The sequence below is a fragment of the Pan paniscus genome, chromosome X (genome assembly GCF_029289425.2).
Source record: "Pan paniscus chromosome X, NHGRI_mPanPan1-v2.0_pri, whole genome shotgun sequence".
Classification (NCBI taxonomy): Eukaryota; Metazoa; Chordata; class Mammalia; order Primates; family Hominidae; genus Pan; species Pan paniscus.
In genome coordinates this window covers 73,791,470-73,810,310 of record NC_073272.2, presented here as the reverse complement: position 1 = coordinate 73,810,310, position 18,841 = coordinate 73,791,470, and the positions used below count along the sequence as shown (strand labels likewise).

The 18,841-nt window shown below is 43.8% G+C and overlaps 1 long non-coding RNA gene and 1 pseudogene across 1 annotated transcript; one reads left to right on the top strand and one right to left on the bottom strand.

The window, feature by feature from the left end:
* Positions 1–1,091: 1,091 nt before the first annotated feature.
* LOC100978190 (ATP-dependent RNA helicase DDX3X-like) lies at positions 1,092–17,202 on the bottom strand (annotated as a pseudogene).
* On the top strand, positions 7,245–7,850 carry LOC134729801 (uncharacterized). The gene is made up of 2 exons (XR_010111251.1): positions 7,245–7,331; positions 7,446–7,850. It is a non-coding gene; the product is annotated as an uncharacterized LOC134729801 (long non-coding RNA).
* Positions 17,203–18,841: the final 1,639 nt, after the last annotated feature.

The window sequence follows — 18,841 nt, the reverse complement described above, 5'->3', positions numbered from 1 at the left end:
CTCCAGCCTGGGCGACAGAGCGAGACTCCGTCTCAAAAAAAAAAAAAAAGGTTAAACTTTTTTTTTGTTTTGAAAATTTAAGCAAGTTTTGAAACATTAATTGTACAAGAAATTCTGTGTGTAAACGTATTGGCTAAAGCTAAAATGGTATCCTGCAGTTTTTCTGTAATCTGGAAATTAAAATAAAGCACAATAGGTTTTTCTTAAAGCACTAACTTGCTCTTTAACAAATATTATAAAGGGTTAAAAAGAGTCTATAAAAATCTTACCTTATGGTCAGGCATTAAAATTGGATAAATATGTCTACAAGGTTTTATTAAAATTAAGTTTAACATTAATAGCACACTAATATAAAGGTGAAATTTTGCTTATCTGGTATAAAAATCATACAGGAAGCATTGTCAAATATAAAATGGTGTTTGCCTTTCTTTGGTCTAAAAACTAATAAAAATAGGTGCTAAAGAGAATTCAGAAGGAAACTGGATATTGCTAGACCAGAGAGAAATGTTATCCAAACCCCTTATGAGGAAAATCTTACCCAGCTACCTTCAGGGACCCATTGCGGGCCCCAGGCCATGTGTGATGCAGTTGTCAGAGTTTATGGGTGTATAAAAATTTATACCTCAGCCAAACAGGTTACAAATAGTTGCTTAGTATGTAAAAAAACTAATAGACAAGCTATAAAAAGATTATCCCTTGGGAAAAGGAATCCAGGCTTAAGGCCATTCCAAGTATCCACATTAATTACACAGAGATGCCTCCAATTAGTCATCTGAAGTATTTATTAGTAATAGTGGATCACCTTACTCACTGGGTAGAGGCCATCCCTTTTTCAAGTGCAACCACTAGTAATGTAGTTAAAGCATTAATTATAAATATAGTACCCAGGTTAGGACTAATAGAAAATAATGATTCAGACAATGGTACTCATTTCACTGCCTGAATCCAAACTGCCCTGCAGAGAAACATTGGTCTTTCTCCTTATGAGATACTCTACGAATTGCCTTATTTACACTCCACTGCTGACTTTCCTACCTTTGAAACAAAAGATCAATTTCTTAAAAAGTATATATTTGGTCTGTCCTCTACCTTTTCTGCTCTTAAAACCAGAGGTCTTCTAGCACACACACCACCCCTAGAATTTCTGGTACACCAGCACCAGCCTGGGGACCACGTCCTCATCAAATGATGGAAAGAAGGAGAAGCTCAAACCAGCCTGGGAAGGACCTTACCTAGTGCAGAAAGAAGTTGGACCCATCCTACCCAAGACAAGAGAGCGCCATCCCCTCCAGAGTCATGGGCCATAGTCCCGGGGGGGAACCCTACCAAATTAAAGTTAAGAAAAGTTTTATGTATCTATCTATCTTTTATTTTTTCTTTTCTTCCCTTTAACTACTCTCCATCTTATTATTAGCATAACTAGATCTAACTCACCTCAAGTTATTACTTTTAATGCCTACATAGTTATACCTTTTAAAGATTTACATAACCAACACAGCTTACTACTTCAAAAAAAATCCCTGTCCGTCTTGGACTTCCTCAGATTAAAAAGACATAATAAGTTCCTGTAAGGATACTAGTAATACAGAGATTAGTAGCTGAATTAATTGGTGGGAAGCAGACTCTTGTCCCTCTAAGACAGACTTTGTCAGTCCTTAAAACCACATATCCATTTCACCAAAAGAATTACTCCTTTTAGCTGTCAATATAAGCAATGTAATCCTATACAGCTTACTATTACTATTGCAACATCTCAAAACTCTTCCCCTTCATTAAGTCCTATTTATGGTATGGGAGCTGACATTTCAGGAAAGGATCCTAGAAGAATTTTTTAAAATACATTTTATTGCCCCTTCAACCTCTATATCAGTCACTCCTCCCAGACACAATGACAAAACCAAAGTCTCTGTAATAAAAGTAAAAAACCTAAGGCAAACCATAGCAATTGAGACAGGATATCAGGATGCAAATGCCTGGCTAAAATCGATTAAATACTCCATCCACACTCTAAATTAAAGCAACTGTTATGCTTGTGCACATGGTAGGCCAGAGGCCCAGGTTGTCCCCTTTCCACTTGGATGGTCCTCTAATCGACAAGACATGGACTGCATGGTAGCTCTTTTTTCAAAATCCTACAGTCTGGGATGATGAACTATGCCAAACTCTTTCTCTACTATTTCCTGAAGTACAGCACCCAGCGGGTCAGCCCCTGAGGGCCATCCAGCCTCCATCTTCCAAGACCAATTTTACCTCATGTCTCCAACGACAAGGGGGAAATTTGGTGTTCCTTGCAGACTTAACAGGATGCAGTAAGGTCAGGCACTTCCAAGAGCTGATCCATCAGTCTGCCCTTATTCACCCCGAGCAGATGTATGGTGGTATTGTGGAGGACCTTTACCGGACACCCTGCCAAATAATTGGAGCGGTACTTGTGTTCTAGTTCATTTGGCTATCCCTTTTACCCTGCCATTTCATCAACCAGAAAAAGAAAATACCACGACATTGTAAAACAAAAGAAGCCCCTTACAGGTCTTTCGACCTCCATGTCTATTTAGATGCAATTGGCATTCCGCAAGGTGTACCAGATAAATTTAAAGCTAGGGATCAAATAGCTGCAGGGTTTGAATCTATCGTCCCATAGATAACATTAATAAAAATGTAGATTGGATAAACTGTATTTATTATAATCAACAACGATTTATTAATTACACTAAAAATGCTGTCAAAAGAATAGTGGAACAGTTAGGGTCCACTAGCCAAATGGCCTGGGAAAACAGAATGGCTTTAGATATGATATTAGCTGAAAAAGGTAGTGTTTGTGTTATGATTAAACACAATGTTGTACCTTCATCCCAAACAACACTGCTCCTAATGGAAGCATAACAAAGGCCCTACAAAGCCTTACTGCTTTATCTGAAGAACTAGCTAAAAATTCTGGAATTAATAACCCTGTTTCAAAATTGCTAGAAGGTGGTTCAGCCAATGGAAAGAGACCATAGTCTCAATTCTTACCTCTTTAGCTATTGTAATAAGTATACTTCTTTTTAGGTGTTGTGTTATACCATGCATCTGAGAGTTGGTGCAAAGTTAATAAAAACAGCTGTTACTAAAGCCTCCCTTAACTCTCCTCCACCTTACTCAGAGAAGCTTTTTCTTTTTGAGACTCAGGCAGAACAGCTAAGCCAAAACATGTTAAAAATTTCAAAGAGGAAGAACTATAAGAGGAATAACTGTAAAACCAAGAGGGGGAAATTGTGGAAAGTAAAAAGTTTCTCTTCAAGATTTCCCTTCTTGTTAAAGAATAAATAATAAATGCTAAAAATAATTGTTTCCTTTAAAGACTAACTTCCTTCAAGCCTCCCTGCCTTTGTGCTAATAACTCTTTGTTAAGCCCTATCCTATGTAGCTGTTAGATATAAGGGAATAAGTACATTCTATGTCCTTGTACTTTAACCAAGATATTTGTTCTGGACATGCTCAGGCATGTCCCAGCTCGCAGCCTATGCCCCTTCCTTATTTGGAAATGTTATTACTTTTCTAATCCTTTCTCAAGCAACTTCCTCTTTTCCTTTTGTTCTCCATTGCCTTTACCCATTTAGGAAAGTTTTAAGTTGTTAGCCAATCAGGTTTAGCTTAGACTGTGAGGTCCAACTCCAACCAATGGAAATAGGACACAGCAGTAAGGACCTAATGCATAAGTGATAAATATTCCTGCCTTTCTTTCTTCACTGTGCTCTCATGGCAAGATTGCTGATGAGCAGTTCCCTTTCTGCAGAAAGTAAAATTGGCTTGCTGAGAAATCTTTTTGTCTGAATGCTGATTTTTCCTTGCAGCATTTTGTTTCTAACACCCATTTAGGAAAAGAAGTGAGAATAGAAGCTTCCTCTTAGTCTCCTTCCTTTCTGTATGACCCAGAGTGGAGGAGAAGACATCGAGCATCCTCCAAGTGTCTCCCCTCCCTGGTTTCTGGATCCTGGCACCATGTTAAATATGCCCCCCATGGTTGCAGGCATGGTCCTCCAAGCCATGGAACCAGATGAGCTAAGTGATGGGGCCAACCACGCTTACCCATGCAGCCTTAGCTTATCTGCCTTGTGTGATTTCCCTTTGACTTTCTAGAACCTGTGTGATTTGTCTGGCTCTCTGAAAAACGGATCTCTGAAGAGACTGTGTCACTTTTGGGCAAGGCTCCTTTAGTGGAGGCAATGTGCTAGATTGCCTGCTATTACAGCCCATGCTAAAGCACTTACCCTTAAAAAAAGTGGTTCTGGTTAACTTCTGAATTTAAATTTCCCTTACTAATTAAGTACTGTTTTAATCAGAGACATAGTAGGTGCCTTAAAAGAACGTAGGACCCGAATGGCCATTTTTCTACTGATGGGACAATATTGGGACTAAAATCTGGCTGCGGAAGACATCTTACTCCTAACTGCTAAAGGCAGAAAATTCCCATTTCCAGAAGAAGCATAGAGCCTGATTTTTAATGGTGTAAAAAGAAGCTGCAGTGTTACCATGGAAGAAAAAGGAAAAAAATGTGTCTCATGTAGAGGATTCCTATTTCCACTAGGTGGCGGTGTTAGCTTAGAAATACTATGTGCTTGCCAGAGACCTGGTAGCGAGTAACTTCACTGCAGAGGAATGGGGAAAACTGTTTCTAGAGGCATTTTCCTGATCTTGCCTAACAGGATTTATTTCCTAGGCTGTAAAAATCCCTGCACATTTCAATCAGAGAAAGAGTAAGATGCCACAGATAGAGAAGGAAGAAGAGTTTTGCAACGGTATAGTTGAGGGTTCTCTGCCACACACCCAGAACAGGCTATTGGAGGCTGGGTCTGGTCCAGAGGCCTTTGAATCATGCCAGTATGTCCCCTGGCCAGAAATTCTCAGTTACCTCAGAACTTTTCCCAGCCTCACGCAATGAAAAGAAACTAGTTCAAAACATGGCCAACATTCCCAGTACTCATGGGTATTGGGGGGTTCTCCATGTTCTCACCAGCAAGCCTCACATCTGAGTCTTTAGTACAGCAGCCAACGCTGTGTATGTACTAGGCTGATGCATGCCCGTTCCTAAAGAAATACAAATGCTTACTCATGACTTTTTGGATGAATATATCTTTTTGGCTGTAGGCAGAGTAGGCTCTACATCTGAGAATATCACACAGAAAGTAGTTTGGGTTTATCTATCTAATTTTATTTTAATATAGAGGCCAAGAGCACCTTGTGAATGATGCAACAGATTTTAAGCTCACTCCCTTACTTACCGCTCCAACAAAGGCTGTACCTCAGTTTCCTGGCCAATGGATCAAAATGATATGGCTCCGATGACTGGAGGAACACCAGGGTCCTTAGTCTTGTGTCAATTTAGATAAAATGACACAGACACACGTGGAGTCGTTTTAAGGAGCAGAGAGTTTAATAGACAAGAAAGAAGGAAGGAAGAAGAAAACAGCTTCCCCGTACAGAGACAGAAGGCAGGGGGATTCGAACAAAGAGAAAAACCCCAAGTGTGATAGAAAAGTGGCTGCTTATATGAGGAGGCTGGAGGACGTGGTGTCTGATTTGGATAGGGCTCAGGGGATTGGTTTGACCAAGCATGTCATTCACGTAGCCTGAGAAAAAACTGGCCCTCCCACCCTAGCCTTTTAATATGCAAATGCAGGGCACCATGATGTTTTACACATGTGTGGATATGTGGGGCGGCCGTGTTGCCAGGCACATGTGGAGGCCAGGGCAAGAATAAGACTGCAGGAATTGCCATGTTTGGGTGGGCCCAGTTTCTAATGGCCGGTATTTGCATATCAAAGCTTGCTGGCCCAGCTTTCCTGCTAGACAAGAAACATTTCTGGAGTTGCTCTAAAAGAAAAAAAAAAAAACTTCCCAAGGACCCCTTTTCTTATCTGCTTAAAATAATTTCTTAAAAACTCTTTCTTTTTCTTTTTTTTTTTTTGAGACGGAGTCTTGTTCTGTCACCCAGGCTGGAGTGCAGTGGCACGATCTCGGCTCACTGCAACCTCCGCCTCCTGGGTTCACGTGATTCTCCTGCCTCAGCCTCCCAAATAGTTGGGATTACAGGTGCACAACACCACGCCTGGCTAATTTTTTGTGTATTTTTAGTAGAGATGGAGTTTCACTATGTTGGCCAGACTGGTCTCGAACTCCTGACCTCGTGATCCGCCTGCCTCAGCCTCCCAAAGTGCTGGGATTACAGGCGTGAGCCACCGCGCCCAGCTCTTAATAACTCTTATAACAAGAATTATAATTTCCTCCACATCCATCACTGTTGTAGAAGCCTCCATAGCTACCTCCACCACATCTGCTGCTGCTGCCATGACCACCTCCACCACTGCAGCTGCTGCTTGTATGACTACTACTGAAGCCAGAACTGCTGGAACCACTACTTTGTCAATAGTCTCTGGCACCAAATCCTCCACTGAATCTTTTAGATCATGCATGAATACCACCCTTGTAGTGGTGTTTATAAGCTTTATTTTCCAACCAAGCAGGCACTTCTTGTTTAGCTTCTATAAGAATATCCAACAAATCCTTTGTAATATTCATATTTCTTTAATTAAAAATGAGGTGGCAAGGCCCTGGATTCCCACACATCCTGTACAGCCAATACAAGGCACATATTCTTCAATATCACTTGGCAAATCAAAATTGAAGCATGTTTCACATTTGAAATGTCTAGTCTTCATGCTGCCACAGCTGTAGCCACTAGAATTGGGATTTTCCCCAAGCAAAACTGATGAAGGGCCTCCTTCTCGATCTCTCTGTGATTGGTCTCCATGAATACTAGTACAAGGATATACTTCATGGTATAAGAAATTCTCCAGAGAATCTTCTCCCTTTTTGGTCTCCACAAACACTAAAGTCAGTGAATCCTTCCCTGGTGCATTTAAGAGATCAAGCAGAAATGACCGTTTATCTGGCTCTTCCACCCAAACTACTTCCTGTGTGATAGTCTCAGAGGTAGAGCCTACTCTGCCTACAGCCAAAAAGATATATTCATCCAAAAAGTCACGAGCAAGCATCTGTATTTCGTTAGGAAAAGTAGCACTAAACATCATGATGTGATGAATGCCCTTCAGTGGCATAGTGTCTTGTTCAAGTATAAGATGTATCTGAGGTCCAAATCCCATATCCAGCATCCTATCAGGTTCATCCAACACTAAGTATTTGCAGAAGTCTAATCCAATCTTTCCTCTTTCCATCAAATCCACTAGACGTCCTGGCGTGGCTACTAACAAGTGGCATCCATGTTCTAAGACCTGAATTTGCTGACCAATATCAGCATCACCATAAACTACACAAGGATGAACTCTAGGCTGGTATGAAAATTTTCTGACTTCCTCATATCTGTACAGCCAATTCTCTTGTTGGGGCTAAAACCCAGGAGATTGAGTATTGTTCATGGCATCCATACCTTCCATTTTCCTTCACAGCCTTCAAAGCTTTTCCTGGACCATCTATATATATCTGACTCAGTACGGGTAAAAGAAATGCTGCAGTTTTCCCAGACCCTGCTTGGGCACAAGACATTAAGTCTCTTTTTTTCCCCTAATAATAGGAATGGCATGTTTTGCAGTGGAGTAGGATGAGTATAGTAAGTAAGCTCTGTAGGGTCCTCTGAGCTGGCCGCACCATGGTCAAGCCATCGTGACATTCCCCCGCCCTTGTGATAATGTACTTTGTGATATTCCCCATCCTTGTGAAGGTAGTTTGTAACATTCCCCGCCCTTGTGACAATACACCCTCCCCACCCTTGTTAATGTATTTGTAACATCCATCCCCCGCCTGCAAAAAATTGCTTCTGACTCCACTGCCTATCCCAAACCTATAAGAATAAATGATAATCCCACCACCCTTTGCTGACTCCTTTCTTGGATTCAGCCCACTTGCACCCAAGTGAATAAACAGCCTTGTTGCTCACACTAAGCCTGCTCAGGTGGTCTCTTATACGGACACACATAGTATTTGGTGCCGAAGACCCGGGACAGGGGAACTCCTTCAGGAGACTGGTCCCCTGTCCTCATGCTACCTCTGTGAGGAGATCCACCTACGACCTCAGGTCATCAGACCAGCCAGCCCAAGGACCATTTCACCAATTTCAAATTGGTAAGCAGTTATTTGCACTCGGGTAAGCGGTGTTTTCGCTCTCTACCTAACCTCTATTGCCTCCCTTCAATCTCTCTCCTTTCAATTTCAGTTTCTCTCCCTTCCTGGTAGAGACAAAAAGGAGACACACTTTATCTGTGCATTCAAAAACTCCGATGTTGGTCACGGACTTGGGAAGACAGTCTTCCCTTGGTGACTGATCACCGTGGGGACACCTGTCTTGATCATTCACCCATATTCTCTTGGTGGCAGGTCAATTGTGGGGATGCCTGCTTTGGCTGCTCACCCACATTACAGCCCAGGACTCAGTCAGGGATGCCTACGGGAAGCCTGTAGCTGCCACCTCCATTTCTCCGTGTCTCTACCTTCCTCTTTAAACTTACCTTCTCCACTATGGGCAACATTCTGCCATCCATTCCTCCCTCTTCCCCCTTAGCCTGTGTTCTTAAAAACCTAAAACCCCTTCGACTAACACCTGACCTAAAACCTAAACATCTTATTTTCTTCTGTAATACTGCTTGGCCCCAGTACAAACTCGACAATAGTTCCAAGTGGCTAGAGAATGGCACTTTTGATTTGTCTATCCTACAAGACCTAGATAATTTGTGTCGAAAAATGGGCAAATGGTCCGAGGTGCCTTATGTCCAGGCATTTTTTTACAATTCATTCCCTCCCTAGTCTCTGCTCCCAATGCCACTTGTCCCAGATTTTCCTTCTTTCTCTCCCATCCACTCCTCTTGTCTCCACCCCAAACTCAGAGTCCTCTGAATCCTCCTTTTCCACTGACCCCTCTTACCTCTCTTCTCCCCCGGCTGCTCCTTGCCAGGCTGAATCAGGTCCCAATTCTTCCATAGCCTCCGCTTCCCCACCCTATAACCCTTCTATTACCTTCCCTCCTCACACCTGGTCTGGCTTACAGTTTCGTTCCGCGACTAGCTCTCCCCCACCTGCCCAACAATTTCCTCTTAGAGAGGTGGCTGGAGCTGAAGGCATAGTCAGGGTACATGTGCCTTTTTCTCTATCAGACCTTTCCCAAATCAGTCAGCATTTTGGCTCTTTCTCATCAGACCCCAATAAATATATACAGGAATTCCAATATCTAACTCAGTCCTTCAGTTTAACCTGGAGTGACTTAAATGTCATCCTGACCTCTACCCTCTCCCCAGATAAATGAGAAAGAGTTTATTCTCTAGCCCAGTCCTATGCAGACACCTGCCGGCTTCATAAGCCAGGCCTCCAAGAGGGCACCAGGGTAGTTCCCTGAGAGGATCCCCATTGGTAATACCACACAGACTCCCCAGGTATAGCTAGGTGAGATTACATGGTCTCCTGCCTAGTCTAGGGGCTCAAAAAGGCAGCATACAAAGCTGTTAATTATGACAAGCTAAAGGAAACTACCCAACGTGAAGATGAAAACCCAGCCCAGTTCATGGCCCACTTAGCAGCTACCCTTAGATGCTTTACAGCCTTAGACCCAGAGGGGCCAGAAGGCCGCCTTATCCTTAACATGCATTTTATGACCCAATCCACTCCTGACATTAGAAAAAAACTCCAAAAGTTGGATTCCGGCCCTCAAACCCCACAACAGGATTTAATCAACCTCACCTTCAAGGTGTTCAATAACAGAGAAGAAGCCACCAAGCGGCAACGTATCTCTCAGTTATAGCTACTTGCCTCCACTGTAAGACAACCCACAACCACGTCTCCAGCATACAAAACCTTCAGAACATCCAAGCCACAGCTCCCAGGGGCTCCTTCAAAACCTCCCTGTGGACCTTGCTTCAAATGCCAAAAGCCTGGCCACTGGGCCTCGGAGTGCCAGCAGCCCAGGATTCCTCCTAAGTCGGGCTCTGTCTGTGCAGGCCCCCACTGGAAGTCAGACTGTCTGACTCACATCGCTGCCACTCCTAAAGCTCCTGGAGCTCAAACCCAACATTCCTTGGCCGACTCCTTCCCAGATCTCCTCGGCTTAGCAGCTGAAGGTCGATGCTGCCTGATCGCCTCAGAAGCCCCCTGGACCATCACGGATGCCGAGCTTTGGGTAACTCTTACAGTGGATGGTAAGTCCATAACCTGTTTAATCGATACGGGGGCTACCCCCTCCACATTACCTTCTTTTCATGGGCCTGTTTCCCTTGTCCCCGTAACTGTTGTGGGTATTGACGGCCAGGCTTCTAGACCCCTTAAAAGTCCCCAACTCTGGTGCCAACTTGGATAACATTCTTTTATGCACTCTTTTTTAGTTATCCCCACCTGCCCAGTTCCCTTATTAGGCCGAGACATTTTAACTAAATTATCTGCTTCCCTTGCTTCCCTGACTATTCCTGGACTACAGTCACACCTCATTGCTGCCCTTTTACCTGATTCAAGGCCTCCTTTGAATCCTCCTCTCATGTCTCCCTACCTTAATCCACAAGTATGGGATACCTCTACTCCCTCCTTGGTGACTGATCAGGTACCCCTTACCATCCCATTAAAACCTAGTCACTCTTACCCCGCTCAATGCCAGTACCCCATCCCACAACAGGCTTTAAGAGGACTAAAGCCTGTTATCACTCACCTGTTACAGCATGGCTTTTTAGAGCCTACAAATTCTCCTTACAACTCCCCTATCCTACCAGTCCAGAAGCTGGACAAATCTTACAGGTTGGTTCAGGATCTTCGCCTTATTACCCAAATTGTCTTACCTGTCCATACTGTGGTGCCAAACCCATATACTCTCCTATCCTCAATACCTCCCTCCACAACTCATTATTCCATCCTCGACCTCAAAGATGCTTTCTTCACTATTCCTTTGTACCCCTCATCCTAACCTTTTTTCGCTTTCACATGGACTGACCCTGACACCCACCAATCTCAGCAACTCACCTGGACTGTACTGCCACAAGGTTTCAGAGACAGCCCCCATTACTTTAGTCAAGCTCTTTCTCATGATCTACTTTCTTTCCATCCATCTGTTTCTCACCTTATTCAATATGTGGACGACCTTCTCCTCTGCAGCCCCTCTTATTTATTTATTTTTTTTGAGATGGAGTCTTGCTCTGTTGCCCAGGCTGGAGTGCAGTGGCAAGATCTCGGCTCACTGCAAGCTCCACCTCCCAGGTTCAGGCCATTCTCCTGCCTCAGCCTCCCGAGTAGCTGGGACTACAGGCGCCCGCCACCATGCCCGGCTACTTTTTTTGTATTTTTAGTAGAGACAGGGTTTCACCATGTTAGCCAGGATGGTCTTGATCTCCTGACCTTGTGGTCTGCCTGTCTCGGCCTCCCAAAGTGCTGGGATTACAGGCGTGAGCCACCACGCCTGGCCTGCAGCCCCTCTTATGAATCTTCCCAAAAAGATACCCTCCTGCTTCTTCAACATATATTCTCAAAGGGGTGTCATATATCCCCCTCTAAAGCCTAAATTTCTTCCCCATCCATTTCCTATCTTGGCAGAGTCCTTCATCAAAGCACACATACTCTCCCTGCTAACTGTGTACAGCTAATCTCCAAAAACTCCAACCCCTTCTACAAAGCAACAACTCCTTTCCTTCCTAGGCATGGTTGGATACTTTCGCCTTTGGATACCAGGTTTTGCCATCCTAACTAAACCACTATATAAACTCACAAAGGGAAACCTGACTGACCCCATAGACCTAAGTCCTTTCCCCACTCTTCTTTTCATTCCTTAAAGACAACCCTAGAAACAGTCCCCACATTAGCACTCCCTAACTCGTCCCAATCCTTCTTATTACATATAGCTGAAATACAAGGCTGTGCATTCAGAGTTTTTACACAGGATACAGGCCCATGACCTGTAGCCTTCCTGTCCAAACAACTTAACCTCACAGTTCTAGGCTGGCCCTCATGTCTACGTGCAGCAGCAGCTGCCGCTTCAATACTTCTGGAGGACCTCAAGCTCACAAACCATGCCCCACTTACTCTCTACAGCTCTCATAACTTTCAACATCTATTTTCCTACTCACACTTGGTGTATATACTTTCCACCCCCTAACTCCTCCAACTCTACTCACTATTCATTGAAACTCCCACAATTACCATTGTTCCTGGCACAGACTTCACCCCATCCTCTCACCTTATACCCAGCACCAAACCTGAACCTCATGATTGTATCTCCCTAATCCATGTGGCATCCTCCCCATTTCCCCATATTTCCCTCTTTCCTGTTCCTAATCCAGACCACACTTGGTTTATTGATGATAGTTCTTCAAGGCCCAATCATCAGTCACCAGCAAGGGCAGGCTATGCTGTAGTGTCTTCCACATCTGTCATTGAAGCTACTGCCTTGCCCCCTTCCACTACCTCTCAACAAGCCAAACTCATTGCTTTAAACTGGGCCCACACCCTTGCAAAGGGACTATGTGTCAATATCTACACTGATTCCAAGTATGCCTTCCACATCCTACATCACCATGCTGTTATATGGGCAGAAAGAGGTTTTCTCACTACACAAGGGTCCTCCATCATCAACTGCCTTTATAAAAATCCTCCTTAAGGCTGCTTTACTGCCCAAAGAAGCTGAAGTCATTCACTGCAAGGGGCATCAGAGGTCACCAGATCCCATTGCTTGAGGCAACACTTATGCTGATAATGCAGCAAAAGAAGCAGCTAGTATTCCCACATCTGTCCCTCACAGCCAGTTTTCTTCCTTCTCATCTATCACTCCCACCTATTCTCCCACTGAAACTATTACCTATTAATCCATTCCTACTCATGAAACTATTACCTATTAATCCATTCCTACTCAAGGCAAATGGTTCTTGGATCAAGGAAAATTCCTCCTTCCTGCCTCACAGGCTCATTCTATCTTATCCTTTCAGAACCTCTTTCATGTGGGTTACAAGCCAATGGCCCATCTCTTAGAACCTCTCATTTCTTTTCCATCATGGAAATCCATCCTCCAGGAAATTACTTCTCAGTGTTCCATCTGCTACTCTACCACCACTCAGGGATATCTCAGGCCCCCTCCCTTTCCTACACATCAAGCTAGAGGATTTGCCCCAACCCAGGACTGGCAGACTGACTTTACCCATATGCCCCAAGTCAAAAACTAAGGTACCTTTTGGTCTGGGTAGATACATTCACTGGATGGGTAGAGGCCTTTTCCACAGGGTCTGAGAAGGCCACCACAGTCGTTTCTTCCCTTCTGTCAGACATAATTCCTCGGTTTGGCCTTCTGACCTCTATATAGTCTGATAATGGACCGGCCTTCATTAGTCAGGTCACGTAAGCAGTCTCCCAGGCTCTCAGCATCCAGTGGAAACTTCATACCCCCTTACCATCCTTCATCTTTGGGAAAGGTAGAAAGAACTAATGGTCTTTTAAAAACACACCTCACCAAGCTCAGCCTCCAACTTAAAAAAGACTGGACAGCACTTTTACCATTTGCCCTCCTTAGAATTAGAGCCTATCCTCAAGAAGCTACAGGATATAGTCCATTTGAACTTTCATACGGATGTACTTTCTTGCTGGGCCCCAACCTCTTGACAGACACCAGCCCTCTAGGCGACTATCTTCTGGTCCTCCAGCAGGCTAGACAGGAAATTCGCCAGGCTGCTAATGTTTTCTTGCCTACTCCAGATTCCCAGCAATATGAAGACACCCTAGCTGGATGATCAGTTCCTGTTAAGAATATGACCCCTCAAACCTTGATGGACTGGACCCTGCTTAGTCATCTATAGTACCCCAACTGCTGTCTGCCTGCAGGACCCTCTGTATTGGGTTCACCATTCCAGAATAAAGCTGTGTCCGCCAGACAGCCAGCCTGATCTCTCCTCTTCCTCCTGGAAATCGCAAGTACTCTCCCCTGCTTCCCTTAAACTCACTTGCATTTCTGAAGAACAGTAATAACCCTTATGAGCCTAATATATCCCTTCATTCTATTAGGTCTATTCATCCTTACCCTACTTTTTGCAACAGGGCTTTACACAGTCACCCCCACTACTTGGACTGTGCCCCAAAAACTTGTCATCCCTACTATCTTCTGTCTAGTCATACTCCTATTCACCATTCTCAACTACTCATAAATGCCCTGCCCTTGTTTACACTGCCAGTTTACACTTTTCCTCCAAACCATCATAACTGATATCTCCTGGTTTTACCTCAAACCGCCACCCTTAACTCTCTCTGGGAGTGGATAGAAGCTCTTCAGTGGCAAGGTACACTCCAATTCCTTTATCCTGATAAAGTCCTTTTTTTTTTTTTTACTTTTCTACTTACTCTTATCCTTGACCCCATTCTCCAGTCACTCTCTACCTCTCCCTAGTTACCTCCAGCATACTATCAATCTCACCCGCTCTCTCCTCACTGCCTCCAATCCTTCTCTAGCAAAGAATTGTTGGCTATGTGTTTCCCTTTCTTCCTGCTCTTACAAGTCCCCGCTCTACAGGCCGACTGGGCTACCTCTCCTGTCTCCCTGCACCTCCAAACCTCCTTTACCTCATCTTTACCCTCCTGAGGAACTTCTTTACTTTCTAGACAGATTTGGTGAGAACTCCCCAGACATTTCGCACCAACAAGCTGCCACACTTCTCCGCATCTACTTATGGTACCTTTCTCATTATATCAAGTCCACCCCCCCCAAATTTGGACCCCTAACCACACAAACAACTATCCCTGTTGCTGCTCCTTTTTGCATCTCCTGACCACAGCCTACTGGAATCCCTTTAGGCAACCTTCCACTGTCCAAATGTTCCTTTACTCTTTATCTCCAGAACCCAGCCACACACATTACCAAACAGATGGGAGCATTCCAACTTCGCATTGCTGATAAGCCCTCTATCATTATTGACAAACTAAAAAACATTGACAGTCACTATGGTTTAGGAAGACACCTACCCTGCATCTCACTCCATCCTTGGCTACCCTCCGCTTGCTCATCTGACTCTCCTCCTGACCCCTCCTCTTGCTTGCTTATACCCAGCCCCATCAATAGCAGTGAAAGGTTACTCATAGACACTATGCTCTTTCTCATATACCATGAGAACCAAACCTCTCATCTACACAATTGCACCATCAATCCCCATTACAACCTCTAACAGCTGCTGTCCTTGCTGGATCTCTAGGATTTGGGGTGCAGGACTCCTCTTTCAGTACACCCTCTCACCTTTTCACTTTACATTTCCAGTTCTGCCTGACACAAGGTCTCTTCTTTTTATGTGGCTCTTCCACCTACATGTGCCTACCTGCCAGCTAGATGGGCACATGTACTCTAGTCTTCCTTACTCCCAAAATCCAGTTTGTAGATGGGAATGAACAACTGCCTGTCCCCCTCATGACACCAACATGACAAAAAAGAGTCATCTCACTAATCCCTTTGCTTGTGGGTCTAGGACTTTCTGCCTCCACTCTTGCACTTGGAACTGGAATAGCAGGCATCTCAACCTCTGTCACAGCATTCCGCAGCCTCTCTAATGACTTCTCTGCTAGCATTACAGATATATCACAAGCTTTATCTGTCCTCCAAGCCCAGGTTGACTCTTTAGCTGCAGTTGTCCTGCAGAACTGCCAAGGCCTCAATTTACTCACTGCTGAAAAAGGAGGACTCTGTATATTTCTTAATGAAGAGTGTTGTTTTTACTTAAATCAATCTGGCCTGGCATATGGTAACATCAAAAAACTCAAAGACAGAGCTCAAAAACTCACTAATCAGGCAACTAATTATGCTGGACCCACCTGGTCACTCTCTAACTGGGTATCCTGGCTTCTTCCAATCATTAGTCCTGTAATACCTATCTTCCTCCATCTCTTATTCGGGCCTTTTGTCTTCCGATTAATCTCTCAATTCCTACAAAACTGCATCCAGGCTATCACTAATCACTCTATATAACAAGTGCTGCTTTTAACAAGCCCACAATATCACCCCTTACCCCAAAATCTTACTTCAGTCTAATCTCTCCCACTTTAGGTTCCCATGCCACCCCTAATCCCACTTGAAGCAGCCCTGAGAAACATCGCCCATCACCCCTCCATACCGCCCCCAAAATTTTCACCTCAAGTTTTCATTACTCTTTCTTGTTTTATTTCTTCATTATTAACATAAAAAGACGGGAATATAAGGTCCTCTGAGCTGGCCGCACCATGGTCAAGCCATCGTGACATTCCCCTGCCCTTGTGATAATGTACTTTGTGATATTCCCCATCCTTGTGAATGTACTTTGTAACATTCCTCCCCGCCCTTGTGACAGTACACCCTCCCCACCCTTGCAAATGTACTTTGTAACATTCCCCCCTGCCCCTGTGAATGTACTTTGTAACATCCATCCCCTGCCCACAAAAAATTGCTCCTGACTCCACTGCCTATCCCAAACCTACAAGAACCAATGATAATCCCACCACCCTTTGCTGACTCCTTTCTGAGATTCAGCCCACTTGCACCCAAGTGAATAAACAGCCTTGTTGCTCACACTAAGCCTGCTCAAGTGGTCTCTTATACGGACACACGTAACAAGCTCAACGTTCCCCATGATAATTTCTCCCATGTCAACATTGCTGAAATTTTCAATATGTGGAGGACAGTTACTGCTGTTTGCCTCTATTGGTAGATAATCATATTTCTCAAAGTTAATCCCAGTGTTTTCTCCAGAAAAGAGTACCTGCTCCAAGCATTCACTTGGTGGAAGTGGTTTTGACCAATAATCTTTATCTGACTTGTCACACCAATGACTGTGTCCACTCCATTCAAATTTGCCAAAGCCAATTCTGTCACCATAACTGCCAATACCATCATAGTCACTCCATCCAGGATCATCACATCTTCCCCTTGATCCACTTCCACAATCACTGAAATAACCAGGCTTTCCTCTTGAATCTCGAGACCCAAAACTGCTATATGCATCCTTATTTTTGCTACAACTCCAATCTGAACTGTCTATCATGGAATCCTTTAGATCCTTCTCTGTTCCTTAAGTGAGGGGGTATATAGCACTCTTGGCTTGCTGTACTTCCTCCACTCTGTTTATCAGAGGAGTTCAGGTCCAGATGAGCAAACTGCTCCTCCAGGTCGAGGGCATTTTCTACCACCACATGACTCATCCCTGAAGAGAAGTGGAAAATCAAGGTCGTCCACCATAAGTATGAGACCAAATATCCTAGTTTGTTCATTTTTAAAAATTATTTCTTTATTTCCCCCCACCCCCACCCCACTGGGTTAGCTCAAATGGCCAGTCTTCAAGCTCTGAAATTCTTTCTTCTGCTTGGTCTAGTCTAGTCTAATGATAAATCTTTCAATTGCATTTTGATATTCTTTAAGTAAGTTTTTCAATTCCAGAAGCTCTGATTGATTTCTTTTTAAGGTGCTTATCTCTTCCTTCGTTTCCTGGATCGTGTTAGTAGTTTCTTTTTGTTGATTTTCAATCTCGTCTTGAACATCTTCTTTGAGTTTTCTTGCAATCCATGGTTTGAATTCTTTAGCTGACATTTCTGAGTTTCCATTTTAGTTGGGGGCCATTGTTGGAGAGCTAGTGTGATCTTCTGGTGGTGACACAACATTCATATTTTTCATGGTGCCAGAATTCTTGTGTGGGTTCTTTCTCCTTTGGAGATAACTGGCATTTCTAATTTTTGTAATTATTTTCCTATAGATACAATTCCCCCCCTTTCAATCTGTATATTATTGTTTTTTCTTCTTCTTTCCCTTTCTCCTCCTTGACAGAGGATGTGACTATAGGGTATGTTGGAGAGGGTCTTTTGGCTTTACTTCCATATTGCTACATAATTCTGTCAGCAGGTTTCATATTGGGCTGTGTAGTTCAACCTACATGCTGGTATATGGTGTTAAAGCAAACTAAATATGGCCTGAGAAGGACTCTGTACTTCTATATTTGAGTCCTTGTGGATGAACTGTAACCTAGCTTAATAGGCAGACAAAATGGAAAACCTAACTTAGTAGTATGCACTTGTAACAATAGCTAAGCCTTAGCCAATCCCAGCGGCCATACTTTAACCATTCATATACTGCTGAGTGTTCAAACTATGTTCAAAGAAGGCATACATTGAGCTGTAACCAATCCAGCTGTTCTGTACCTCACTTCCAATTTCTGTATGTCATGTCCCTTTTTTTGTCTATAAATCTTCCACTATGTGGCTGCACTGGAGTCTTTGTGAATCTGCTGTGATTCTAGGGGCTGCCCAATTCACAAATTGTTCATTGCTAAATTAAACTTTTAAAAATATAATTCAACTGAAGTTTTTCTTTTATCAATGGTTTTATGGTTCAGAGCTAGTGGTTGTACAACAGATGGATATGTAACTGATCTTTGTTTACTGTGAGGTGCTCTGTGTTGTTTCAGCTAATGGGCTAAAGCATGAAGTTCTCTGTGACATGTGCTTCCTGTTCTGTGGGGGTAGGGGAACACAGCTAGGCAGAGCTGGAACTTCTGGCTTACCCTCAAATACTCCTATGTCAAGTGCAGGCACCAGCCCTAATGGAGGTGGCTAGGAGTATGAGGCGCTCCTAATGAAATGTGCTGAAGTTTTTGTGTGGGACTGTGGGGCGCTGCACAAGCCCCTTGTCGTAAAGAGACAAGAATATGAACTGTTGCCTTATCACAACCCGGTTCCAGAGCTCATGACTCTTAGATGAGTCACACACTGTAGTCTGTCTCTGGGCCACAGTGTGGCTGAGAGCCTCGGGGACTGCTTAATTCGTGACTCTCCATGGGAGTGGTTTTGGGGCAGAACTTCATCACTCAGCCTAATTAATATAAATAGCTTCACAGCTTCC